A 27,739-nucleotide genomic window follows, 5' to 3' on the forward strand; every position below is an offset into this window, starting at 1 on the left:
TAACTGAAAGAATGAGATATTTTTGCTGAGCTGGTAATAAGGCTCGAATTCAGGGTCTGGCTGTGGCCCTTTTAATTTTTCTCACAAGGCTGGTGTTCTACCACTTCAGCCACACCTCCACTTTTGGCTTTTTGGTTGCTAATTGGAATTAAGGGCCTTACAGCCTTTCCTGGCTTCAAACATCAACCCTCAGATCTCAGCCTCCTGAATATCTAGGGTTTTTGGTCTGAGTCATCTGCACTAGGATAAGAATGTGTTGTTTTGGAGTCTGTGGGTAGCAGGGTAGGCAAAGAGAGGAAAGGTTTGAAGAAGAAGCATTAGAGATAGAAAGAGGAGAAGGAGGAGGAGAAGGAGGAAGAGGAGAAGAAGGAGGAGGAGGATTAGAAACAGTGGTTGGGTGTGGCAGGACAGTGGATACAAATGAGAAAGTGAAGAGGTAGTGTGAAATGGGGCCAACAGGGGGAGTACAAGTTAAACACGGTATAGGTAAGAGACGTTGGGAACAGAGAAGAAAGATGATGGATCACAATGGATGTAGAGGTGAGGTAGGAAGAGAAGACAGCGGTAAAGGGTTTAGAGGAAATGGATGAGGGAGCAGCCAAAGGTAGAGAGGGAAGTGTATCCTAGTCCAACATGTCAAAAATGAATATAGATTAAGAACAGGGATGGGTTAAAAGAAGCATTGAGGGTGAAAGGGTGAGGAAAAGTGGTCGTCCAGGTTTACGGAGTCCTTGCCTGACTCTGAACAGGGGACTCACATCCTAGGTCCAGCCCGAGGCTTCTCATAGGGGCCATCTGAGAGGAACAAGATGGAAAAATCATAGGTAAGGGAGATGCAAATCGCCTCCTTGTTCAGGTGCATGTGAGATATTAGGGTTTCCACAACAAAAGGGATACCTTCCACACCTTATGGCTCTGTCCATCCAGTCCAACCTTAGCAACCATTCTTCCCTTCCTCTGCCTTCTTGCTTCTTCCAACGAGCAAGCTTAAGGGAACAGCTCCCCTTCTCAGGACCTGTAACTGCATCAATTCCTCATAATTTCCCTCCCTTTCACAGCCATAGCACAACTTTGCCCACAAGAGTCCTGCGGTGAGGGGAGGGCAACTAATGATGCACTAGTGATGCACTCTAAAGATGTGTTCAGCATGACACTGGTGCATAAGAAAGGGATCTCTCTCTCTCTTTCTCTCTCTCTCTCTCTCTTTCTCTCTCTCTCTCTCCACCCACCCACCCCCCCGTGTGTGTGGGTGTGTGTATGCTGGGGGTGTGTGGCTGTGTGGGTGTAATAATCAACTCAAGAATCAACATATCTCCAGAAATCACAAATTCTTTGGATATGAATATGCTGCTAAAATTTCTGCTCCCAAGGGCCTTTGTTTCAAGAACCAGCTCTGCCTTTCTCTCAACATCCAATGCATCCAATGAATACATCATTCACTCAGCTCCAGTTCCCATAGCAACCAGGGTTAATGGTCTGAAGAAAGGATGAGACAAAGGGAAATGCAGAGAAATGTGTGTGGTCTGTGCACCTATGAGGAACACAGGTCCCTATTCAGGATTAGAAACTCTATTTAATACTACCCCCATCTCCCCCCTCCCCTAATTCTTGGTTAAAGAGGACTGACATGCACAGAGAGCCAAAGCATGTTTCTAACAAGCCTGCTTTGAACTCCAAACCATGTCTGTGGCATCTAGGAATCTTGCCATCAAATTACTCTCCCTTTACCCCACCCAATAGTTTCTGTGGCATTGCAGGGTTATTTTTTCCTAGTAGCTTCAATTTCATGACACTAAATTAAGTTCCATTCCAGTTTGAGAAAGTTTGCCCCCAGGGAAGCTCTACAACCCTCACTAGCAAAATCACACAGGACAGACCACTTGTCCTTTCCTTTGTGGCCTGAAAGTCATTGGCCAAAACCCAGAGAAGGCCCAGCCTGCTTTCCCCCTCCTGTTATCCTGGGCTTTGAGAGACTGAGAGGAAGGAAGTTTATGCTAGACTTGTTCTGTGAAAACACACCAACTGATTTATGACCTCACTGCTGCTCCTTTCCCCTGAACAGATGACAACCTCTGCATCTCTATTTCCAGTTCAATTCCAAGAAAGCTGTTTCATACATGCAGCTGTGCAGAACCGGACAAGCCCCACAGTGTGAATTTTTCACGAAAGACCAATGCTAGTCATAGATTGCCACAATCCCATTTCCTGACCATCAGCTGCTCATCATTCCCCTTGTCCCAGATCCAACCTCTTGGTCCCAGACCTGCATCTTCCCTCTAGGTGAGTAAAGCACACCACAGAGTGAGCCACACCCTCACACCCTACATTGAAAAGATCCATACAAGTTTATGTTGCATTTTTTTTTTGGCAGTAGTGGGGCTTGAACTCTAGGCCTGGGTGCTGTCCCTGAGCTCTTCAGCTCAAGGCTAGCGCTCTACAACTTGAGCCACAGCACCACTTCCTATATTGTTTTCATGATACCCAGGATATTCGTGAGCCGTGAGTTCTGTAGTGACTTTCATACACTGCTGAGTATCTGCCTGCCAGTGGCTCTTCTATGTATCACACTCTTTGAGACCACTACAGATCCAAATGGCTGTTTCTCTCTGTATTGATCAGGATGCTTTCCTGGAAGAAGGACCGAAGAAATGGTCATGCAGAAAGACAACGTTTACCTTGACTGCTGTGTTCCTTAAACCTTTCCCACCCTCAAACACGGCTCAAAAGACTTCAATGAACAGGAAAAATGATCATGAGGAATTATAATTTGGAACAAACCTAGTAAACATGGTTTATACAAATTGATGTTCATGGTGCTGAGAATATGGCCTAGTGTTAAAGTGCTCACCTCGTATACATGAAGCCCTGGGTTCTATTCCTCAGCACCACATACAGAAAAAGCTGGAAGTGGCGCTGTGGTTCAAGTAGTAGAGTGCTAGCCTTGAGTAAAAAGAAGCCAGGAACAGTGCTCAGGCACTGAGTTCAAGACCCAGGACTGGCAAAAAACAAAACAAAACAAATTGATGTTCATGTGGTCTGATGAGAATCTCATACACACACACACACACACACACACACACACACACCCCACATTATTTACATATCTATCCCATATGTGTATCTCTCTCTCTCTCTCTCTATATATATATCCCATATATATAGCCTTTAAAATAAAACTTTTTATAGGACGCATTTTTCTTTCCATATCTTAGAGCTCATTTCACTTAGCATCATTTTATAAGCTCATATGTACAGAGCTATTGGAATCATGTATATTTTGATTTCTAAAAAAAGAAGAAATACGCTTAGGCTGTCTGGGGTGATTCTATTTTGAATGACTCCTTATTCAAAGCATTTCTTCTCTGTCTTTAGAATGGGTCTTCTATTCCTATAACAGAGAAAGACTCCTCCAATAACCTTTGCGGTAGGGAATGCTTCTTTCTCTTGACAATGCATGATATCCCATCACTGTCTCTCTTCCTGAACATATAAAATTCACACAAAAACTAACATACCCACCCCAAATTCTGTGAGTAGCACACAGTGATCCCTAAAGTCTGACTTTGTCACTGTAGAGCAATCCTCATTTTCGAGAGGCTGAGATGAAGAGAACTGTGGTTGCAGGATTTCCTGGACAGAAAAGTCCAGATGGGTTCACATCCCAAATATCCAGCAAAAATGTGGGCTGGCGTTGTGGCTCAAGTGATCTAGTACCAGCAGAACAAGCAGAGCAAGCAAAACTCTTGGCTTGAACTCTAGGACTGGGAGAGATAGAACACTGGAAGAGGTGACACAGATAAAGATGCATTGTACTGACATGCATGTTGAATTGGAACCTCTTTTCATAAATAAAGTTAATAACATGGTTTTGAAAAATAAACTAAAACATGTCATTCAAAGAAAAAGTTTTACTTGTTCAACCACTCTGGAAAGCGGTATGGAGGTTCCTCAGAAGGCTAAACATAGAGCTCCCCTGTGACCCAGAAGCCCCACTTTGGGGCATCTACCCAAAGGATTACAAGCAAGACCACACTAAAGCCAGCAGCACAACTATATTCATCGCAGCACAATTTGTCATTGCTAAAATATAGAACCAACCCAGATGCCCCTCAGTAGACGAGTGGACCAGGAAAACATGGTACAATTACACAATGGAATTCTATGCCTCCATCAGAAAGAATGACACTGGCCCATTCTTAAGGAAATGGAAGGACTTGGGGAAAAACCCATACTAAGTGAAGTGAGCCAGACCCTAAGCATGGTAACATATACAGGGCTCGATGCATTTACACACAAAGCGATTAAAGAGGAGTGTTCTTTTCCAATGGCATAACTCCTCTGAACAACTAAAGTACTGCTTATCAAAATTAATTCAGATCATGAAATGAAAATATGGGAAACTTTTGTGGGGGTGGGTAATGAGGCTCACAGGAATGGAGGGTGGAAAGGTGAACAAATACAATGATTGTATTGGATATACACTATGAAAAAAATGAGCTCTGTAACTTGTTTGTAGGAAGGAGAGGTGGAAAGTGTGGGACAATGACCAAAGGGTTGACGTTTGTCAAGAAGCGCTGTCCTCATAACATGACCTACTGAATTGCAAACCCTTTGTACAACTACTTAATAAAAACAATTTTATAAACCCTATTAAGGGCAAAACACATCCTTACAAGTGGCCATCTGGGATATTAGATGGCCATCATTATCATTATTCATAGGGAAATGCTAATCAAACCCACAATCCAGTTAGGATGGCCATTATTATAAAAGGCAAACCGTGACAAACATTGGAGAAGATGTGGCCAAATGGCATGCAAGCACTATGTTGGTGGCGATGCGAAATTACGTAGCAAATGCAGAATGAATGCTATATGATAGTTCCTCAAGGAATAAAAAAGTAGAATGTCCTGCTTTGTTAGGTGGCATTAACTTCAATACATAACCGAAAATTAAGGTAAGTAAGGGAAGGGGTCATTGGGAAGAGAAGTTGAGAATTTTGAGAGGGGTGAGACAATCAAGATGAACCACTGCATTCAGAAATTGCTTCAGTGAAGGGCAACTTCTCTCTGCAGCTACTTACGGATAAAAGAAATATTCACAAAGTATCCTGTCATGCAGCAGTGAACAGAAATCAGGATCTTGAAATGAAACAGGCACTCTCATTTACATTACAACATTATTTCAAGTAGTATAGAAACTATGGAAGTCACTTCTCAATAACCTGAATATCCATGGACATAAGCATGGATGAGCAGTCTATACATACAGTGTGACATTGTTTAGTGATAAAACAAGGCTTTCTACTTATATAAGATAGCACAGAAGAACGTGGAGGGCATAATGCTGAGTGAAATAAGCCAACGATAGTGCATAGGCCCTGTATACTTCATCTATTGAGATGTCTGGAAGAGGTAAATCTTGTAGACTCAGGTAGTAGAATGTCACCTGCTATGGTGTGGAGTGAGGAAGAAATAGAGACTCACTACTAAATTGTTATAGAGACTTAATACTGAATGGTGATAGATGAATAAATTGTAAAGATTTCCCAGACAACCCTGTGCCTCTGGTTGATGAAGTGGTATTTTGTCCACATGTAGTGCATGGTGCTCACCTGCAGTCCCAGCCTTCCGTAGCTGGAGACAGAAGGATTAGGATTTTGAAGTTAATCTGAACTATATAGTGTAAACACTGCCTCTTAATGAATTAATAGTTAAATAAGCAAATAAATTTGTGCATACAATTTTAAAAGTGTAATCTCATGTTAAGTATTTTTTTTCTACAACTGAATTGAAAAATAAAATGGTCTGCTTCTCACTACAATGTTATTTTAAAAACCATTTTATATTTACATAGAGTTATATTTATATACAAAGAAAACTTTGGGTGTGGGGGGGTGTGGTGGTGGTGGTGGTGGTGGAGTGTGTGTGTATGCGTGCACATGCCTTTGTGTTGGTACTGGGGAACTCAGAATCTGGATGCTATCCCTTAGCATTTTTGCTCAAGGATGGTGCTTACTTGACCCTAAGTGCACTTACTGCTTTTTTTGGTAATTAATGGGAGGTAAGAGTCTCATAGAATTGCCTGCTCTGGTTGACATTAGACCGTGATCCTCAGATCTCAGCCTCCAGTGTAGCTAGAATTGCAGGTGTGGGCCAGCTTCCCTGCCCCCCATACTCAGTAGAGTATTGTCCACTTCTCTGGTTTTGCAGATAGTGAGTATTTCTTAAAGATAAGACAAGACCACACATACAATAAGGTGGCTCTTTTCCTACAGGCTTCTTTCACTTAGCATGTAGTTGAGATCTTTCAGTGCTGTAGCATGTAATTATCTATCATTTCAACTGCCAAATAATACTGTATTGTACTGATACATTGCACTTCTTAACCTATTCCTCAGTTGATAGACATAAGCTTTTTTCTGCTTTTGTCTATTGTGAATATGGCTGTTTTGAACACTTCGTACAAGGGTTTACTTGACATGCTGTTTTCAGTTCCCTTTGGGTAGATACACACAACAGAACTGTTGAGCTATAAGTGAACTCTTTGTGTCAACATTTTAGGAGCTTCTAAAATTCTTTCCAAAGTGACTGTAGCATTTTACAATCCTCTTAAAAAACATCAGAAGGTTCCAGTGTCACCACATTCTTGCCAACATTTCTCCATCTTTGTAATTTCTGGTATCATGTAAGTTGGAAGTCTTATTTCAGTGTGGTTTAGAGGGGCATCTTCCTAATCAAACACTATTGAGAATCTTTGCTTATGATTTCCATTCATGTAATCTTTTCTGGAGCAATGTCTTGAAATTGTTATGTTTTATCTGAGCAGTCCCCTTCCCCTCTCCTCCATGCCCCCCCTTTATTTTAACAATGCTGCTATAAGTGTTCTTTATAAATTACAGATATATTCCTATATTGTATATATGGTTTTCAAATATTCCTTCTTTTCTATTTCTTATACTTGATGATGGGCTTTGACAAATAAAATCTTTCATGAATTAATGAAGTAGAATTTTTCATGCCTTACTTTTTCACTTGAGTGAAGCTAGATTCCATATTTAAGAAACTGTTGCCTGTTTCAAGGTCCTGAATATTAATCTCTAAACGTTTTATAGGTTTTCCTTTCAGAGCTGCATTTTCAAGTAATGTTTAGGCATAAGGAGGGATGGTGGTTGATTCTTTTGCACATGAGAGAATCCAGTTGTCTTAAAGGTATTTGTTGAAAATGTTTTCCCCTAATTGGAGTTGAGTGCCTGTCAAAATTCAAATTTATCTGAGAAGACTAGTAAAGCTTCCATTTTTATCACATTGGTATGCATGCTTATGTTTATGGCAAGCAGTAGAACATCTTTATTACTGTGGCTTTTGGTAGGCTCTGAAATTGGAAAATGTGAGTTCCCCCATCTTTGTTCTTTTTCCTAGGAGTTTTGGTTGTTCTGGGTTCCTTGACCATCTGCAAGGGAATTCAGGCATCATTTTGCCAATTTGACAAAAACCCCTGTTGTAAATTCTTTTCAGGATTACTTTATATCTGTAGACTAATTAATGGAGCATTGCCATTGTAAAGACATGTAGTCTTGCCATTCATGAATAAGTGATGCCTTTAGATTTATTTATATCTACTTTAATTAGTGTCAACAATGTTTTACACTTTTCGCGGTGTACGAGTATTGTACATCTTCTGTTACTTTTATGTATTCTGTTACTGTAGCTGTTATTGTAAGTGGAATTGTTTTAAAATATTTCTTCTTTGGATGCTTTATTGCTCGTGTATTGCGACAGTATTGCGTGTTTGTTTTTTTTCTATTCCTGCCTTGCAAAATGTCAGTGATTCTATCTCATAGTTTCTTTTCGGGCTTCCATAATGTTTCCTATATAACAGGTCATATCAACTGTGAATCATGACATTGTCCTGATTATTTCTTATCTAGAGGTCTTTTCCTCCTTTTTCTGCAGAAATCTGCTGCTGTGGGATTCAATGCAGTGTCACATAGAAAAGACTGCTTAACCTTTATGAAAGCTTTTAGCCTTTCACTTGGTGATGACAGTTGTGAGTTTTAGCAGTCTCTTTATCAAGACAAAGCAAGTGTCCTCCCTTTCCTACTTTGCTCAGTGGTTTTCCTTGACTTTATTACTTGCTACTTTGTTGAGACAGAATCTCACTGATATACTCCAGGCTGGTCTGGAACTCTCTAATGTAGTTCAAGTTTGCATTGCACTTGGTCATCTTTCTTCCTTTGTTCCTTCAGTGTTGAGAAGCCTTGTTTGTTTCTAAAACAGATCATCAAATGATTTTGAACAGGTCAAACGTTTTTCTCCTTCTAGACAATAATGTCAATCTGAGTAAATATAGCATACCAATTGATTTTTGTAAGTTGAAGCAATTTTATATTTCTGCAGTAAATCTCACTATGTTCTCTCTGCCTGCTTCCTCCCCCTATCTGATTTACTCGGTCTTGGTCTTGCTCTCTCTCTCTTTCTCTGTCTTTCCCTTTCTCTTTCTCTTCAGCACATGTGTAATTTGTGGGGGACTTTGAAAAACAATAATAATCTGTGTTTGAATTTTTTCTGATTCCTGGTGTTATTTTTGGATTTGCTTAATGCTAAGCTCATAGTTCTCATTAGGAGGTAGCTCCTCCTCTTCCATTTGTGGGGCAATCTTGTGGGTCCCAAATGTTCCTTATATATTTGGCATAATTCACCACTTATACCTGGAGTATTCTTTGTGAGACTGTTTTTTGTTATATTAATCCTGTGTCTTTTATTGTTATTAACCTAATTAGATTTCGCTTGCATCTTCCACGGATTTGCCCAATGGAATGCCATTTTCTAATTTCCTAGCAAGAAAGATTGTTTATACTATGCTTTAAAAATTTTAATTTCTGGGAGTTTGCATTCCTATCCCATTTTTTTTTAATTTCTGAATATTATGACTTACATCTTTTGTATTTCTCTGAATGGTTTTTTATTATCTTTAAGTGGCTGTATAAAGGAGTTGCCATTCACCAAAGCAGTTTATGAATATAGCCCATCTTGATCACTGTCACCCCTTTCAACCTTCTCATCCTCCATTCCCAACACACCCCTTACATTACTTACTTTAATTTTAGGTAATTTATTGAAACCTTTGGCCTTTTAACAAAGACCTTTATGTGTACAATGCATCTTGATCTGTGTCATCACTTCAACATCTTCACCCCCCTTCAACCCCATCGCTTTCATTTATATTTCTGAATTCTGTGGTATATACAATGAAGTCTTAACCAGCATTCTGTCCTTTTCCCTGCTCATTTTTCTACCCCTCTACCCTTGGCCCAATCCTCCCTCTTGCAAGTACCTATTAAGTACCTATTTCCTGGTATTTATTTTGTTGGGCTTTGATTTAGTTTTTTTTTGGGGGGGAGGAGGGGGCGAGGGCTTGTTGTTTTTTTTTTTGTTTGTTTGTTTGTTTGTTTTTGCCAGCCGTGGGGCTTGAGGGCCTGAGCAGTCTCTGGCCATGTTTTTTGGCATGTTTTGTTTATTGCCAGCCCTGGGGCTTGAACTCAGGGTCTGAGCACTGTTCCTGTTTCTGTTTGTTTGTGTGTTTGTTTGTTTTTTGCTCAAGGCTAGCACTCCACCACTTGAGCCACAGCGCCACTTCTGGCTTTTGATATATATGTGGTGCTGTGGAGTCGAACCCGGGGCTTCATGTACATGAGGCGAGCACTTCAGCACTAGGCCATATTCCCAGCCCTGATTTAGTCTTTTTTAAAAGAATTAAGTTAATTGTGCTCTCCATCGAGTGTACTACCCTTCAATTAATTAATGTGTAACCACTTAGTTACTTGGTTCACCTGTAGATTTATAGGCACATTCTAGCTACCACAAATGCGGGAAACCATGCAACCTTAGTTTCTCTGTGTCTGACTTACTTCAATAACATGTTTTGTTTTGTTTTTTTTTTTCCAGGCCTTTCCATTTCCTTATGAATTGTACGATATCATTCTTTCTGACAGATGAGTAGAATTCCATAGTGCATAAATACCCCCACTTTCTCAGTCCAGTCATCCATTGAGAGACATCTGGGCTGACTCCATATTTTTTCTATGGTAAATAATTCTGTAACGAATACGGTTATGCTGGTAGCTTTACCGTGGCCTTGTGTTGGATTGGAAAATGCCTAGGAGTTCAATTGCTGAGGCATAGGGTAGCTCTATGTTCATTCAGTCTTTTGAGATACAGCAACATTTCCTGTTTTCTTGGTGGTTAATTGGAGAGTAGAGTCTCATTGATTTTCCTGCCCGTGCTGGCTTTGAATGGTGATCCTTAGATCTCAGCCTCCTGAGTAGATAGGATTAGAGATGTGAGCCACCAGGGCCTGGCTAATACTTTTCCCAGCCCTCTAAGAGAACATCTTTTTCCTCCTAGTTCCTCCATTATTTACAAATTAGAGCATGGAATTGTTTGTTTTTGTGAGTTGTGGAGCTTGAACTCAGGGCCTGGGCACTGTCCCTGAGTCCTTTGTGCTCAAGACCAATACTTTGCCACTTGAGCCACAGCTCCACTTCCAGTACTTGAGTGGTTAATTGGAGACAAGAGTATCACGGGGACTTTTCTGCCCAGGCTGGCTTCAAATTGCCATCCTCAGATCTCAGCCTCATGAGTAGTGAGGATTACACGGCATGAGCCAGCAGCAAAGCAACTGGCAAGTCCTGATCTTTTGATAAATAATTTTCATAATGCTTTGATGTTTTCCCATGTTTTCCTCCAATTTTTCTACCATGTCTAATCAGTCTTCAAGTCCTGAAACTGTCATTCCTGTCGTCCACTGTTGGAGAGACATTCCACTGTATTTTCTGTATTCCGGATTTCAGGTTGTTGGTTTTATTTTTCTCCCTTCATCTCTTTTTATGAAGATCCATTTTCATCTATGCACCAGGTGGCTCACCCTTGTAATCCTAGTTACTCAGGAGGCTCGAATCTGAGGAATGTGGCACAAAGCCAGACTGGGCAGAAAATTCCACGATAGTCTAATATCTATTTAACTACCAAAAGGCCAGAAATGGAGCTATGCTCAAATGGGAAAGCACCAACCATGAGCTCAAAAGCCCTGGGAGAGTGCTCAGGCTCTGAGTTCAAGCACAGGACCAGCAAAAAGAAAATTTAAAAAAATTGTTTTTGCCAGTCCTGAGGCTTGAACTCAGAGCCTGAGCACTGTCCCTGGCTGCTTTTTCTTAAGGCTAGCACTCTACCACTTGAGTCACAGCACCACTTCTGGCTTTTTCTATATATGTGGTGCTGAGAAATCGAACCCAGGGCTTCATGTATACGAGGCAAGCACTCTACCACTAGGCCATATTCCCAACCTGAAAATAAAAATAGTTCATAAAGAGTCTTTTTCATGTCTTGCACTGACTTCTCTACTTCACTAATTTGTTCATTTGTGTTTTCTTGGCGTTCTTTCAGCTATATTCTCTTTTATCTTGTCGTTTGTATTTGTTTGGTGTTCACCTAGCTTCTTTTTCCTGGAGGAGAAGAGGGCTACACCTTGCATTGTGAGCATTTGAGTCAATATATGAATGGTATTCTGGGGCTAGAAGCATGGCCTAAGTGATGGAGTGCCAGTCATGAGTGAGAATGTCACATGAGTACAACAATTACTTGGGTTTAAACTCCAACACCATCAACATTGGCTGGAGGCATGGCTCAAGCATAGAGTGGCAGCTGAGCAAGGAAGCCAAGCAAGAGGATAGGCCCTAGTTCAAACCCCAGTACCTCTAAAAATCCAAAACAAAATGTGACTTATTTAAATTACTATATACTTGCCAGGTACTGGTGGGTCATGTCTGTCTTCCTAGCTACTCAGGGATTCAATTAGGGAAGGAAAAGATCCAATTATCTTTATTTGCATAACATATGATCCTATATGTAAAGGCACTTGTAATCTACTCTGCAAGATCTACCCAGATCTGTGAAACATTTCCAGTAATGTAATAGGATATAAAAACAGCATATAAAAATCAAGAGCACGTCTACATAGCAACAATGAACAGACTGAGAAATAAATCAGGAAAACAACCAGGAGCCAGTGACTCATGCTTATAATCTTAACTACTCAGGAGACTGAGCTCTGAAGATTGTGGTCCAAAGCCAGTCAAGGAAGACAAAGGCAGAAGACTCCTATCTCCAACTATATAGATAACAGCTAAATTACTTATGATCTATCTTGTGACCTGCCATACCACTCCTAGAAATATACATGTGAAGGAAGTTTAAATCAATATGCCCAAAAGATCTTGAATAACTCATTTGTTGCAGGTTTTTGCTCAAAATAGACAAGGAGCCCAAAAAACTGATGAACAAATAAAGGAGATATAGTATATGTAAAACATGGCCTGGGGCTGGGGATATAGCCTAGTGGCAAGAGTGCACCACATATACAGAAAACATCCAGAAGAGGCGCTGTGGCTCAAGTGGCAGAGTGCTAGCCTTGAGCAGGAAGAAGCCAGGGACAGTGCTCAGGCCCTGAGTCCAAGGCCCAGGACTGGCCAAAAAAAAAAAACAAAAAACATGGAATAGTACTAAACCACTATGCAAAATGAAATTATGTCATTTGCAGGACAATGGGTGGAACTGGACATCATCCTGTTGGGCAAGATAAGCTTTAGCCTTTTAAGCCAAGCTCCAAAGGCCAAATCGCATGTGTTTTCACTCATTGTGGAATCTAGATCTGAAAGATGTACATACGCATTTGAGGCAGGATGGACTGGGGAAAAATGAGGCCTGGTGAAGGCAACTCAGAAGCAAGGTATTCAGAAACACAGAAGCACTATCTTTGCTTTTAAGAGAAATAGCAGGATGCATTCCTTACCTCAAGAATCAGCCTCTGTTTGGTGGCAGGATGCATCCCTTCCTCAGAGAAATGTCTCTGCCCATCTCACCAAAAAATAGTAAAGGGTGGACCCAAACCATAAGCAACCAGAATGTTGAACAAGAGCCAGAAATTTAGAACATTTAACACCACCAAAAGTGATTGAGAGCAAAGATGCATACCTCTCTTTGCATAACTTTAAATCAGACCCCTGCCTTTATCATAGAAATACCCCTGATGCCAATGAGCTCTGTGTCTCTCTCCCTTTGAGAGTACCCACACTCTGTTAGTGTGTGCCCCAGCCTTCAGGCTTGTCTGCCTGCCTTTTGTCTGCTTGCCTGTTTGCTTCCTTACTCAATAAATTTCCACCAAGTTTTCTTAACATTATGAATTGTCCAGAAATTCTTATTCTGTGTTTAAAGTCAAGGACCCTGCATGAAGAATCTCTACTTTTAGAGGGAAACTTCATAAACCCTCACCTGCACCCAGTAACACATGTATTATGTGCACACATATAACATCTATACATAGTATGGGATATCTATGTGCGTGTGTGTGTGTGTGTGTGTGTGTGTGTGTGTGCCTGTGTCTGTGTATACATACACAGTAAGCAATTATAGCTATTCAATTGTTGGCAAGAAAGTAGTAGAAGGGATAGAAAAGAGGTCAATGGAGGGGAATAATATCATGTACATTGTGTGTATAAATGAAGATTTCACAAAGAATTACATTGAAAGCCATTGAACAATTAGTGGGTATAGCAAGGGGAGAAAGCTACAGACAGGCTTACTCAGACATGAACATAATATATGCATTTCTGAAATACGTTGCTGAATTTCCATGTCAAAATAAATATAGACCAAAAATAGTGGTAATAATGTAAGCCAGAGCCTGTGAGTACTAGAGAGATAGATGGGGAGCGAATAGAGAGGGTACATGTGTGTGACTATGATTGATGTAATTCATGTATATATATGAATATAGGACAGTGAAACCTGTTGTGTGGTTTTTTTTTTGCCTAAAAATGTGGAGGGGAGCTAAGGAAGACTAATGAGTGTGCTTATTGATTATGGAGCATTGTGTGCTTGTACAGAAATATGCTAATAAAATCCCTCTTGTCTAAAGAAAGGAAATTTACAGTATTTTCATGATGTTATGCACTAAGGAGAAAAATAATTGAAGGAGGTAGGTTGCTAAATCTCTTATGGTTACAGTGATATTGGAAATCTGGTCCCCTGGACTCAAGGCTGATTCAGAGAAAATGAGAACAAGGTTTTTGTGAAAAAGCATTAATTCTGCAAGGGAAAATGAAGTCCCTACTGGGCTTCTATCTCAAAAACTGCCGTTCTGTCCCCAGGGGGGCTGGGAAGGTGGGGAATGTCCAAGGCTATGATCTGCTGGATGTACATGCTGAGTTATGGATTTTGGTTGGCTTATTTCCCGATACACTACCATTGACCTCCAGAATCGTGTCTTTTGTTAACCTGAATGTTCCTTCACTCACATGGTCAGTGAGACAAAGTCAAGGAGCAGGATGCCCTTAACTGGCACTGGAAAGATGTTCTTGATGTCTTTCACATGAAGAGGATGGGGAGAGAAAAGACAAAAGAGGAAGAAAAATGAATGTTTATTTAAAACTTTCATTTAGAAAACATTTGTATAACTTAGAGCAGGCTGGCTGATCAAGTGAGTTAGTTGTTAAATTAAAACTATTGTTGTGAGCATATTGATGTGTCTGTCCCCATGACAAGTTCCTTACTTTTGGTCTTCCATTTGAATGGGGGAAAGGTGCTGTAGCCATTGGGCTGCTGCTTTCTGCAGAAGTTGGGCAGTACTAAAGGATTGTTGTGATTTAAGGCACTGTACTGTATGTGTGAAGGGCCTCAACAGAGGTTTTGCATAGGTCAGATATATAACAAATTGATAAGTAAAAATGTAGGTATATTTATCCTGCAGTTGGTCATTCCAAAATGAATGACACCTAACAGAATAGACTGAACACCATGCAGGAACTAAAAAAGCCACACAATTTGCCCACCCCCACACCATCTAAAACGAAGTGTAATGCAATCTAGTTTGTTGTACCAAGCAACTTGTTGTCTGTCTAAATGGAAGCCCTTTGCCAAACATGTGTGTTTACCTTTTGCATACAATTGTCCAGCATAAGGGTTTGTCTTAGTGTCAGGTAAGCAGAGCCCTTTTCTTAATCTCTCAGTTTGTTACTTTTGGAAATGTTAGCACAAAGGACTCCATTTTGATTTGGACAAATAGCCTGCTTGTTTCTAAAGAATTCTCTCTGAAGGCATCATTGATGAACTCTACTGAGGTTTGGTTTAATTGCTCCACGTTTGTAGGGTGAGATTTTTTCTGGTGGTTCTGATCTGGTCCTATATCACAGAAGAAGTGACAGCCACGAATCAAGGGCAATAAGACCCTTTTGGCAACTAACCTGTTTCAAGTGAGTGGTTACCTGGAGTCCATTCTGACTAAATTTTTCTGGAGTCCATTTGTAAGTTTAATTTTATCTTTCCTTATAGTTGATATCCTAACATCCTGAAATGCTATTTTTCTTAGAAGGTTCATTTTTGCAGAATTTGAACACACTGTACTCACAAAGTTTGAGGAGAAAAATACCAAACAAAACTTAAAATAGGCTAGGTTCCTGTGACTCAGATTTGTAATCCTAGCTACCCAGAAGACTGAGATCTGAGGGTTGTGGTCTAAATTTAGCCTGGGCAGGGACTATTCCATGAAGCTCTTGTCTCCTAAACTACCAAAACGGTGGAAATAGAACTGTAATTCAAGTGGTAGAGTGCTAGCCTTGAGCCAAAAACACTCAAGCCCGGAGTTCAAGCTCTAGGACTAACCCCCCCCCCCCCCCCGCCACACACACACATAAGAGAAAATATTTAAAGATAACTAATTTGTTTAACAAACAAATACTTACTAAGTTCATTTCCTGTAGGTTCCCTTGCAAATAGTCTAGAGATCAAACTATAGATGGCCAAAACAACATGGATACCATTTGGAAGAAAACTTACCAGTGACAGTCTAGGAGACAGTAATTATGACTGAAAGCATTATGTCAGCAAGCATTTTTATTACCCTAAGATATATTCACTTTCCAGTATAAACATTGACACGATTTATGCACATCTCATCAATAATATTTAAATCCACATTTAATTTTGTCTTTTAATACTAAATAAAGAGAAAAAGTGATAAAATTAATAAAAGGGCAAGCTAACTAGAGAGTTCTCAAAGGAAAAAAATGGCTAAAAGATACATGAAGAAATGTTCAACATCCTTAGCCAACGGGAAGCTGCAAATCAAAACCACACTAAGATTCCATTTCACCCAAATCATAAGGGCATCCATCAAGAAAACAAACAACAACAACAAATACTAGCCAGGATGCATAGAAAAAGTGAACCTCCTACACTGGGAATGGGAATATAAACTAGTGCAATCACTATGGGAATCCCTCCAAAACCTAAAAGTAGACCTTCCTTATGGCCCCACAATGAAGCAACTGTGTGCGCGCATGCACGCATGCATGCACATCAAAAGGAGTATAAATCAATATACAACAGAAGTGTCTGCATGCCTATGTTCATTTCAGCACTATTCACAATAGTCAAATGCTGAACTCTCCTCAAGTGCCCAGTAATGGATCAAGGGATAGCTTGCTGGTCAAAGTCCAATTGGATATTTGTAACATTTTTTTTTTTGTGGGCTACAAAAAATGGTCAAGATAGGCAGATGTGTTCTGGGCAGTTGGTGAGAGCTAATTAGAAGTATAAGTTTCTTATCTCTCTGTATTTTATCTTTGGGACTAGAACTTGGTACCTGACATTTTTTTTTGTTTTTGGCTAGCTCTTTACCAACTGAGCCATGTCTCCAACCCCAAGTATATGTTTCTGACTACTTATCCACCACATTATTTCATGGGCCTTATACAGAACAGAGGATGTATATTTACCACCTTCAGTTTTAATACAGAGAATTAGGTCTCAGTTTTACAATAGTATATTCGATTTTGATTTTAGAAAATTCTTAAAAGAAAAGTCAATTTGGGGCTGGGAATATGGCATAGTGGCAAGAGTGCTTGACTCGTATACATGAAGCCCTGGGTTCGATTCCCCAGCACCACATATATGTGGTTCAAGTGGCAGAGTGCTAGCCTTGAGCAAAGAGAAGCCAGGGACAGTGCTCAGGCCCTGAGTCCAAGGCCAAGGACTGGCAAAAAAAAAAAAAAAAAAAAAGTCAATTTGATCACATGTGGGTTTTTCAAAAGCTTTTATACATTAAAATTTACTCCAGCATAATAATAACTCTCATTAACTTATGGGGGTTCCTCCTCCTCCTCCTCCTCCCCCTCCCCCTCCCCCTCCCCCTCCCCTCCCCCTCCCCTGTAATACTACCTAAATCAAACAGTAATCTTAGCCCTCAGAAGGCAGAGGCAGGAGGATTTGAGGCCACTTTGGGCTCCATAGCAAGTTTCAGATGCAGTAGAGGGAGCCTGTCTCAGAAAGCAAACACACAAACAAAATAAGTGTTGTGGTACATAATCCATAATATTAGGACGTATTAGGTAATATGAAGCAAGAATATCCCAAGTTCAAAGCCGACTAGGGCTACATAGTAAAACCCTGTCTCAAAATAAGGAATCCATTAAAAATACTAAACAAAAAATGCTAGACTATCACCCACAACTCTTTTAATCAATTTCCACTTCAAAAATTAAAGGCAGGGGCTGGGGATATAGCCTAGTGGCAAGAGTGCCTGCCTCGGATACACGAGGCCCTAGGTTCGATTCCCCAGCACCACATATACAGAAAACGGCCAGAAGCGGCGCTGTGGCTCAAGTGGCAGAGTGCTAGCCTTGAGCGGGAAGAAGCCAGGGACAGTGCTCAGGCCCTGAGTCCAAGGCCCAGGAGTGGCCAAAAAAAAAATTTAAAAAAAATTAAAGGCAACCGGGCACTGGTAGCTGAGGCCTGTAATCCTAGCTACTCAGGAGGCTGAGATCTGAAGATCAGGGTTCGAAGCCAGCCCAGAAAGAAAAGTCTGATAGACTCTTCTCTCTAATTAACTACCAAAAAAGCTGAAGTAGAGCTGTGAATTGAATAGTAGAGAAGCAGCCCTGAGCTGGGTTGCTGGGGGCTAGCCAGTTCCCCCCATGCCAGGCTGGGCAGTTTCTGAGCTGTCTGTTTAGGACCATCAGACACACACATGCACTCCCTAGGCTCAATCCCATGTGCACACACTCACAGAGATATGTGGGCACCATCACAAATACATCCTGTGTGGTTGGGCCGTTAAGGGTCAGGTGCTGGCACTCAGCCTATGCCTGACTTTTCTGCTGCCACCTTCCCATCCCTCACCTTTCCCTGGCCCTGATGGTTTTGCCGGATCTGTACAGGAAATATGACTTCTCTTCCTGGAAGGGGCTGGGATGAGCTGGGCATTCTGTGTCCTTGGGTTCTCTCTTTCTAAGCAAAGCGAAAAACGCAAAAGAAAAAGCTAAACAAGAGAGAAAGGAAGGAAAGGAGAAAGAAAGAGAGGAAGAAAGAAAGAAGGAAGGAAGGAGGGAAGGAAGGAAGGAAAGAAGGAAGGAAAGAAAATTCAGAAAGAAGGAAGGAAGGAAGGAAGGAAGGAAGGAAGAAGGAAGGAAGGAAGGAAGGAAGGAAGGAAGGAAGGAAGGAAGGAAGGAAGGAAAGAAAAAGACAGGTCAAGTATAACTAGAAGCTCCCTTCATGGGACCTTACACATGTTCTGCCCATAGCAGCCTCAGCTGGCAGAAGCTTTTCCCCCAAAAAAGTCAAAACACAGATATTTTTACATGAGAAAAGGCTCTGCAGACTCACTCACCAAGGGATGGGAATGTGTGAAGGACAGATTTTTGTACTCTGTTTTCCTAGCAATTGTTTCGTCTTTCTGTGCTGAAGGGTTGGAGTGACCCAGTGTCTTAGGAAGCCGTCTCCTGTCACATCGTCATAGTGTGCCTGTGTCCCCTGTGTTGCTCTGCCCACTACCAGCAGCATGTCCCTGTGGCTCACAGGATGCCCAGCAGTTTTCCTCCTCATGTGCCGAAGAGACGGCACTTCCCAGCAGCTGTGGCCACCTCAAATGACACGTTTGGGCCCGTGTGAACAGTGTGGCTGCTTTCTGGGGAGGACTCATGGCCCAGCCCCAGTCATGCCTCCACAGCAGCTGTAGGCTGGCTGTGCAGCCTGGGGATGCCAGGTCTGCCTGGTCGAGGCCTCCTAATGAACCTGCAACTCAACTGGAGCCCCAGTTCTTGGCTTGAAGCTGGGTCCCAGTGTCAGCTGCTGGCAGCTGATGAGTACAGGCGTTTCTGAGGGTGCAGACCTTGCTAGGGTAGGAGGCTTCCACTGGTCTTCCATCCCTGAAAACCCTGTCCCTGTGGCAAACACACAGAAATTCTTGCCCATAGCAGCACCTTGCCTCTCTCCAGGGTATTTGTCAAAAAGTTCCAAACTGTTAATCTTCACCACATTGGTGGACACCCTCAGGTGGGGGCCCATTGTGGCAAAGGTTCCATGCAAAGAGCTCTTCCACAGAACTGGCCCTCTAGGGTCTCTGGGGAGTAGGTGGAGAAGGAGGCCTGCGTGCGGTTCATGTTTTTGTGGAGTAGGAGAGGATGCCTAAAACTTCCTGCTGAAGGGTTCTCTCTGCACCTTCACTCCCTCTGGGGGTCTGCAGTGCCTAAAAAGGGGGATCTCCTATCTTCTCCTATCGGATCCTGCACACTGAGCACTTGTTTCGAGTACCCAATCTATCTTTAAGGCTTGCTTCCAAGTCAGAATTCTGAAACCATCAATGCCCTGCTCCAGCACCACCACCCAGGGTTCCACACTCTCCCTGGCAGAATGTAACCCAGGTTACCAAAGCAGTTTCTGAGGCCAACTTTCATAGCAGTTGAGCCTTTGTCTTTTCAGGCCATGGTCCTACAAGGACTGCAGGGTTGGCCTCAGCAGCCACCCTGGCTCCATCCTGCTTCCCTTGTATGCTGCCCCAGAGGTGTGGCAGATGGTCTGTGGGGGTTGGAGATGGTGGTAAGAGATTCGTACCCATTCATCTCCCACTCTCTTCCATTTGTACAAGATGGTTATTACTGGTGGCCACAGGGTCAGGGTAGAGCTACTATAGTATCTCTAGAAAAAAATCACGACCAGAATATCCACTGCCTGCAACCTTTATCTGTGCCATCACCACCACCACCACCACCACCATCTGCCCACAGGAGTGCTCAGTGACTGAGTCCAGAACTTTAAGCTGGGGTTTAGAAGAGGCAGCCACCACACCAGGCATCACCATTCTGCTGCAGGCCCAGCTGGCCAGGAGGAGGCACTGCAGATGGCTTTGGCTCTACCTGGGGCTTTGGAGGAGGTGGGTAGCAGATGAGAGGGCTGTTGTCCCACCCCAATGGCCTGGCAAGATTCTTGAACGTGTGAGCCTGGAGAGAAGAAGCCCTGAACAAAAACTATGCCCCTCACCTGTCCCCAACTATCTCCTGCCTCTTTCAGGGTCACCTAGCCTGCCAGTCCACCACCCCTGGCTCATACTTACCACCTGGGTTTTCACTCCAGGCCAGCAGGTTGCCCCAGACCCTAATTAGGGCACTAGGGCAAGTTCCTTGATAGAGTCCAAGGCCACGTGGGGCCTAGTGAGTTATCAGCCTTGAGCTGCAAAGTGACCCCTCCCACCTGCCCAGGGGCAGGGTATCTGCTGTATCAATCTGTCATTGTATTATAAATACAGTAGAACAAGAAATGTACTCACTGCCTTTCATATGAATCTGTAATCCCTCTGTATCACACTTTGACCAAAAAAAAAAAAAAAAAAGAAAGAAAGAAATACAGATTTTCATACCTTGGGGAGATGCTGGGTGTTGAGAACCAGCCCTGAGTAAAACAGCTAAAGGACATTGCTGTGGCTCAGATTTGAGGCGCCAGTACCAGCACAAACAAATAAACAAACAAACAAACGAATGAATAAGTCTGCATGGTACATAGGCCATTAATCCCTGGACTGCTCCATAGGTTGAGGCAAGGTGATCATGGTTTCCAGGCCAGCCTATGCTACAAGCAAAGACTAATGATCAATTGTCTTGCATGAAGATGGCTGTGAAACCAATTTCTCTGTTGCCAAAAATAAATCCAAGGCTGGGCAGGGTAGTGCATGCTTTTAATCTTTGTACTTAGTAAACTGAGGCAGGAGGATCTTGAGTTCAAAGTCAACCTGTGCTTCTTAATTAGAACAAGTCTCAAAATACAAAACATGTGGCTCAGTGTTGGCTGTTTTTCTAGCATCAAGGAGAACTCAGGTTCAATTCTCACCTCCCAAGGGAGGAAAATATCTCATTTGTGATACGAATGTGGCTCAATGCTGGGTTTGATTCCCTGATATGCGTGCGCGCGTACACACACACACACACACACACACACACACACACACAATTACTAGTGTAATATTATATTTCTCAGTGGTGAGAGGTGTCCAATATAGACAAGGCCAAAATTTCCAACAAACAAATAATCTCACATTTGTGTCACACCCCTATAATCGTGGTAGTTGGGAGGCTGAGACAGCATGATTGTGAGTTCAAGGCCATCCTGGCTACTTAATGAAACTTTGTGTCATAAAACAAGCAAACAATAACAGTTGAGCTGAGTGTGTGGTTCAATAGAAAGTACATATCTGTCATAAAAATGGTCATGGATTCAATTCCCAGCTCAGTCAAAATAAAAAAGCCAGACATGTTTACCCAGAACAACAATGCCAGCATTCTGTCAGTGGACATAGGAGAATAGCCTGAGTTCAAGGCCATTTGGTACACATAAAGTGATGTCTTAAAAATAAATTACAGGGGCTGGGAATGTGGCTTAGCAGTAGAGTGCTTACCTAGCATGCACAAAGCCCTGGGTTCGGTTCCTCAGCATCACATAAACAGAAAAGGCCAGATGTGACACTGTGGCTCAAGGGGTAGAGTGCTAGCCTTGAACAAAAACAGAAGCCAGGGCCAGTGCTCAGTCCCTGAGTCTTAAGCCCCAGGACTGGCAAAGTTAAATTAAGTTAACAAATTACAAGGGAAAAAAGCCACTGGTAAGATTTGGGTGAATGGCTTAGTGGCAAGTGCTTGTATGTATAAGTCCACACCAAAAAAAAAAAAAATCTTAATCCATCAGAAAGAATGATATTGTACTATTTGTAAGGAAATGGAAAGTCTTAAATAAAATTATATTAAGCAAAGTAAGCCAGACCCAGAGAAACACAGATTGCATGGTTTCCCTCATTCATGGTATCTATAAATCTACAAGTAAACACATTGGAAATAAAAAAAAATACACTGGGACATGATAAATTAAATAGGTCTTTAGGCATTCACTAAGTAAGACCAAAGGAGGATATTCTTAGGAGAGGAACACAAAGGTGCAGTGTGCATCTGATCATATAAAATAATACTTATTGAAATGAACTACAGGAAATTGAAAGAAGATGTCTTTCTTCATTGTTGCTGTTTTTGTTTGTTTTCCTCTCCTTTATTCTTGCTTGTTTATTCCTTTGCGAGGGCAAGGGGGCACAGAAATGACGTGACAAGCAGTTAACAAATGCACCAGTGGTACTCACTGGATACTATGTTGAAAATGAACTATGGAACTTGTGAGTGGTGACAGGAAGGGAAAACTTGGAGAGATCGAGGGAAGGGGTGACATTGATCAAAAAGAAATATACACTTTATCTGATTTATAGAACTGTAACCCCTCTGTACATCACCTTGAAAGAAACAAGACACTAAAAAGGTATTCAGCGGTACTGGGAATATGGCTTCTTACTGGTGCATATTTGTCTAGCATAAAGATGCTTACAGGATCAATTCTAATTTATGCCTCAAAAAGTGTTGGGCATATAATATGTATATATATATATTTATATACATATAACAAATAAAGTATGTACTATACACATATAGTTTAATTTTATTCTTCATTATCTCATGTATTTTCTTTCTAATTACCTAGGCTGAATATGAATTGATTCTTTATATAGAAAGCAATAAACATATTTTCAATAAAATAATATTAAATCATCTGTTATTCAAATACAGGAATAGAAAAGTTGTAAAGATAATAGTAGCTACTCTTGGAGTAAAAGTGGTATTCACACATAATAGCATCACAATTGCTACAGCCCTTCTACAGAAAAATACATTCAAGAAAACTTACAAATGTTCATATAAAACCGGGTCAATGAATCCACTTTAAGGAATTAACTACAAATGGAAAATTAGATTTATCTTAAAATTTAGGAGCAAAATCTTTCAGACTCAACAGTATAAACTGGAAAACATTTAATATTTGAAATATGGGATTGTTTTTCTGTGTTATGTAAAATGTGAATTCACTATTAGAACATTACTTCCATTACAAAAATACATTTTCTGTGTGTTTTTTTTCACCTTTTCCCTTTATTGTCAAAGTGAAGTACAGAGGGGTTCCAGTTTCATATGGAAGTCAGTGAGTACATTTCTTGTTTAACTTGTTACCTCTTTCCTCAAAAAATACATTTTTGAATAGTATTTTCATGCTAGTAGAAAAGCTTGAGGAAAATTCACCATTTAAGGTTGTCTGTACATGGTACACATCTGTAATCGCAGCTACTTGGGAGATGGTGATCATAAGGTTTTTCAGTCCAAAACCAACCTCTGGCTTGAGAGATTCCAAACTCAACAAATGAACTGGATATGATGGTGTGTGCCTCTAGTCCGGACTCTCTGAGAGTCACAAGTAGGAGAACTATATAGGTCTAGATCACTGTAGGCCAAAACCATGAGACTTTATCTGAAAAATAACTATGAGACACTGTCTGAAAATTAATTCAAGTATAAAGGACTGGGGATATGGATCAAGTGGTAGAGCATGTGCTTCACAAACACAAGGCCCTGAGTTCTATTCACATAACCACTTTCTTGTGTCAACACCTGGGCTTGAACTCAGAGGCTGGTGTTCTTGCTTAGATTTATCTCTTGAGGCTGGTGCACACTTTCACTTCTGGCTTTTTGCTGGTTAATTAGAGGTAAGTATGTCATAGCCTTTTCTGCCCAGTCTGGTTAAAAACAAAGAAATGTGTTTTGTTTTGTTTTGTTTTGTTTTTAAGTTAAAAAGCTTGACGCCAGTGGCTCAGCCTGTAATCCTAGCTATTTGCGAATCTGAGATCTGAGGATCATGGTTCAAAGCCATCCCAGGGAAGGAAAGTCCATGAGAATCTTGTCTCCACTTAACAACCAAAAAATAAACAAACAAAAAGTTGCTGAACATTAAGCTGTAGCTCAAGTGGTAGAACACTAGTTATGAACAACAAAAAGATCATGGACAGGGCCCAAACTTGAGTCCAAGCCCAGGTTTAAGTCCTTGGACCAGAAAAAATAAATACTTTTAAGAAAAAAATAAATAAAGCTGGGCACTGGTGGCTCATGCCTGTAATCTTAGATACTCAGAAAGCTGAGATCTGAAGATCACAGTTCAAAGCCAGACTATAGCAAGAAAGTCTAAAAAGCTCTTATCTACAAATAACCAGGGCTGGGAATGTGGCTTAGTGGTAGAGTGTTTGCCTAGCATGCATGAAGCCCTGGGTTCGATTCCTCAGCACCACATACACAGAAAAAGCCGGAAGTGGGTGTTGTGGCTCAAGTGGTAGAGTGCTAGCCTTGACCAAAAGAAGCTCAGGGACAGTGCTCAGGCCCTGAGTCCAAGGCCTAGCACTGGCCAAAAAAGAAAAAAAGAAAGAAAAAAGTGCTCCTCCAGGGCAGGCTCTTCCGCTTTGTAAGGAAGATTCCCCACAAAGAGTGATCTTTTGTGTCTAGACGAAGTCTCAGATGCAAGATCAACTCGAATACGAAATCCATCTGCAATCTGGGCCCCATTTCTTTCCAACACCTTTGCAGCAGTGCTCTCCTCTTTAAAGACAACGTAGTTATTTCTCTTTTTTTACCCTGTGTCTCTCAAATTTGGTATTACCTTTGAATTTCCTACTTCCAATACCAGTAAACACGGTTTCCAATATACTCAGATAAGATTACAGAGATAGTGTAGGTACAACCATAGGAAGGTGATACAAGAACATCATCAATAATAGAAACTACACATACACATAGGACGTTGAAAGTAGTTACAACTGTGATTTATCAATTGTTTCCATAACATGGAGTTCATTTCACTTAGCATCATCTTATGTGTTCCTAAGGGTATAGCTATTGGGCCTTGTGATGCTCTGCTATGTCTTGCCTAAACCTGTACTAATTATTCCCAATAAGGGAGGCCATAGAGTCCATGTTTCTTTGGGTCTGGCTCACTTCACTTAACTGTTTGGTGTAAGTGAACTGAACACCTGGGGGGGGGGAGGGAAAGGGAGGGAGGGAGGGGGGCATGAGGGACAAGGCAACAAACAGTACAAGAAATGTATCCAATGCCCAACGTATGATACTGTAACCTCACTGTACATCAGTTTGATAATAAAAATTTGAGAAAAAATAAATAAATAAAAGATAAAAAAAAAAAAAGACAACGTAGGCGTGGAGGGTTCAGATGAACGTTGCGTTTTATTACGGCCAACATTTTGGATAGAGTTCCCTCTGCTGGAATCAGAGAACGAAATCGTACAGATTCTATTTGTCCACACTCTTTAAAAAACGACTTCAGCTTCTTCTTATTGCATGCCACAGGCAAGTTCCCTACAAACACAGTCCTCTCATTCTTCAGCCTCTCTTCTTCTTTGTTGACATGAACTTTTTTTCTCTGACTTACGTCAAGGTTCTGATCGACATCATCAAGGACTTTTCTATCTACTACTTTACCACTACATTGAGCCGTTTTCCTTTTCTGTGCTTGCTTCTGGTGAGTTTCTTCTAAGTCAGCAATGACTAGTGCGCTTTCCCTGTCTGCCAAATTCCTGTCCGCATGGGAGGTTTTCTTTGCCTTGGCTTTCTTTGCAGGCTGTCTCAAAGCCGGCCTTGGCCTCTCGGGTGGGCGCCCAGAGTCCTTGCCTTTCCTGCCCCGGGAGGGCACCCGCGGCGCGGGCACCAAGGCGGGGCGCGCAGGGGGTGGGGGGCGGCGGCGGGGCCGCTCAAGAGCGCGGCCAGGCGCCCCCCCCCCCAACCCCAGCCGCCCTCAGGCGGGCGCGCGCCCCGCCACAGGCTCCTGGCCACCTGGCCCACCAAGTAGTCCTCCGCCTCGGTCCCTGCGCTGTCCTGGCCTGGTTCGGGCTCTGCTTCCTCTTCACTTTGTGGACTGTGGGCGTGTCGTGGCCGTGAGGATCGTGAGGGACCCCAGTTACGGTTGTCGGCAAGGGGTTTGGCTACGTGCTGCTGTTCATCTTGCTCTGAAATTAAATGATTCTCAGCTCATGGAAAGAAAACTCAGAGTCATGAGATCCATTAATAAGGAAAAATTAAGACAACAAAATTCAAAGGCAGGTTTGAAGAATGTCAGTAAACCTAAGCAGGGACTTCACTTTGCTTTCATACATGCAGGGCAGTCTAAAAGTGTATTTGTTGGAGAAAAAGCTGTTCTCATTTAGAAGAAGAAGAAGAAAGGGCAGAAGAAAAGTGTACGGATCAAGAAAGCAAAGAAACAGAAGTCATGATGAATGAAGTGACTTCTATGGAGTACTGTCTTAACAGATTTGTAGACTGTGTCTATTTTTTATGGTTTAATGTGTAAAATGTGAAGATCTCACATTGCTAGTTTATTCACATTGTAATACTTTGAAGGTTTTTTTTTTTAAACATGTAAACAGATTTATTACCATAGGCTTTGAGTTACTACTGATGTCAATAGTGGTCCAGGGTGAACTCTGTATAAAGAACTTTTTTTTATATATATACAGAATCTTTTATCTCAAGAATATTATTGTTTGGATCAAAGTAAATGAGGAAATTTGAGAAATAAAGCTGGGTGCTGATGGCTAGCACCTGTAACCCTACCTTGTCATGTGGAGGCTGAGATCTGAGGATCTCAGTTCAAAGCTAGCTTGAGCAGGAAAGTTCATGAGACGCGTATCTCCAATTAACTCCTAAAAAGCCAGAAGTGGAGCTATGGCTCAAGTGGTAGAGCACCAGCCGTGCATGAAAAAGCTAGTGAATGAACTCAAGCGCTGAGTTTGAGCCCCTTACTGGCACAGTGGTAAGACAAAAAAAAAAAAAACAAAAACTTTAATACTGATTATGTACTGATGACCCTGGTGAGTTTCATATAAAGCAGGTTACTTCCACTTCTCTTTTTTATTTAAAAAATATTCTTCAGGAAAATTTGTAATCCTGAAAATTAGTGTCACTTGATAGAAGAAACAATCCTCCCAGAAAGTCATTGAAAGGAAACATTTTCTAGTAAAGGTAGCCAGGAAATGAGACACTGCTGTGATCCTGCACTCAGGAGGTTTCAAATTCAGGGCCACATAGGTCTATGTCAAGAAAGAAAATATACATGCATTGCATGCATGTGGGTATATATAATTCAGAAAAGGAGAAAAATGCAGTTACTTTCTTTTGGCCTCAACTGGTTAGGAGTAGGTGACTTAACTTCTATCAAGCTTTGGTTTATATCCTTGATCCAGACGTGAAGGAAGTGGGAAAAACTGGGCTAACCCAGCAGGTAGAATCTATAGTGGGCATGGGTCACGGTCACTGAGATCAGAACAGGGTGAAGTAAGCATAACTGATAGTTTTGAAAAGGCTGTCTTTGGGGAAGGGCACATGGGAATTCCCGGGTCTTCAAACCATAGTTCTGTAGAAAGTAGAATTTCATTTTCTTTGGTACAGAGGCATTTTTTTCTGGCCTGTACAGGCTTTGAAGTCAGGGCCTTACACTTA

General features: G+C 41.6%; 1 pseudogene; it reads left to right on the plus strand.

Moving 5' to 3' along the window:
• The window catches only part of LOC125343095, a 100,200-nt pseudogene extending 73,594 nt beyond the window's left edge, over window positions 1-26,606 (plus strand).
• The last annotated feature ends 1,133 nt before the right edge of the window (window positions 26,607-27,739 follow it).

Source organism: Perognathus longimembris, chromosome 28 (genome assembly GCF_023159225.1).
Source record: "Perognathus longimembris pacificus isolate PPM17 chromosome 28, ASM2315922v1, whole genome shotgun sequence".
Taxonomy (NCBI): domain Eukaryota; kingdom Metazoa; phylum Chordata; class Mammalia; order Rodentia; family Heteromyidae; genus Perognathus; species Perognathus longimembris.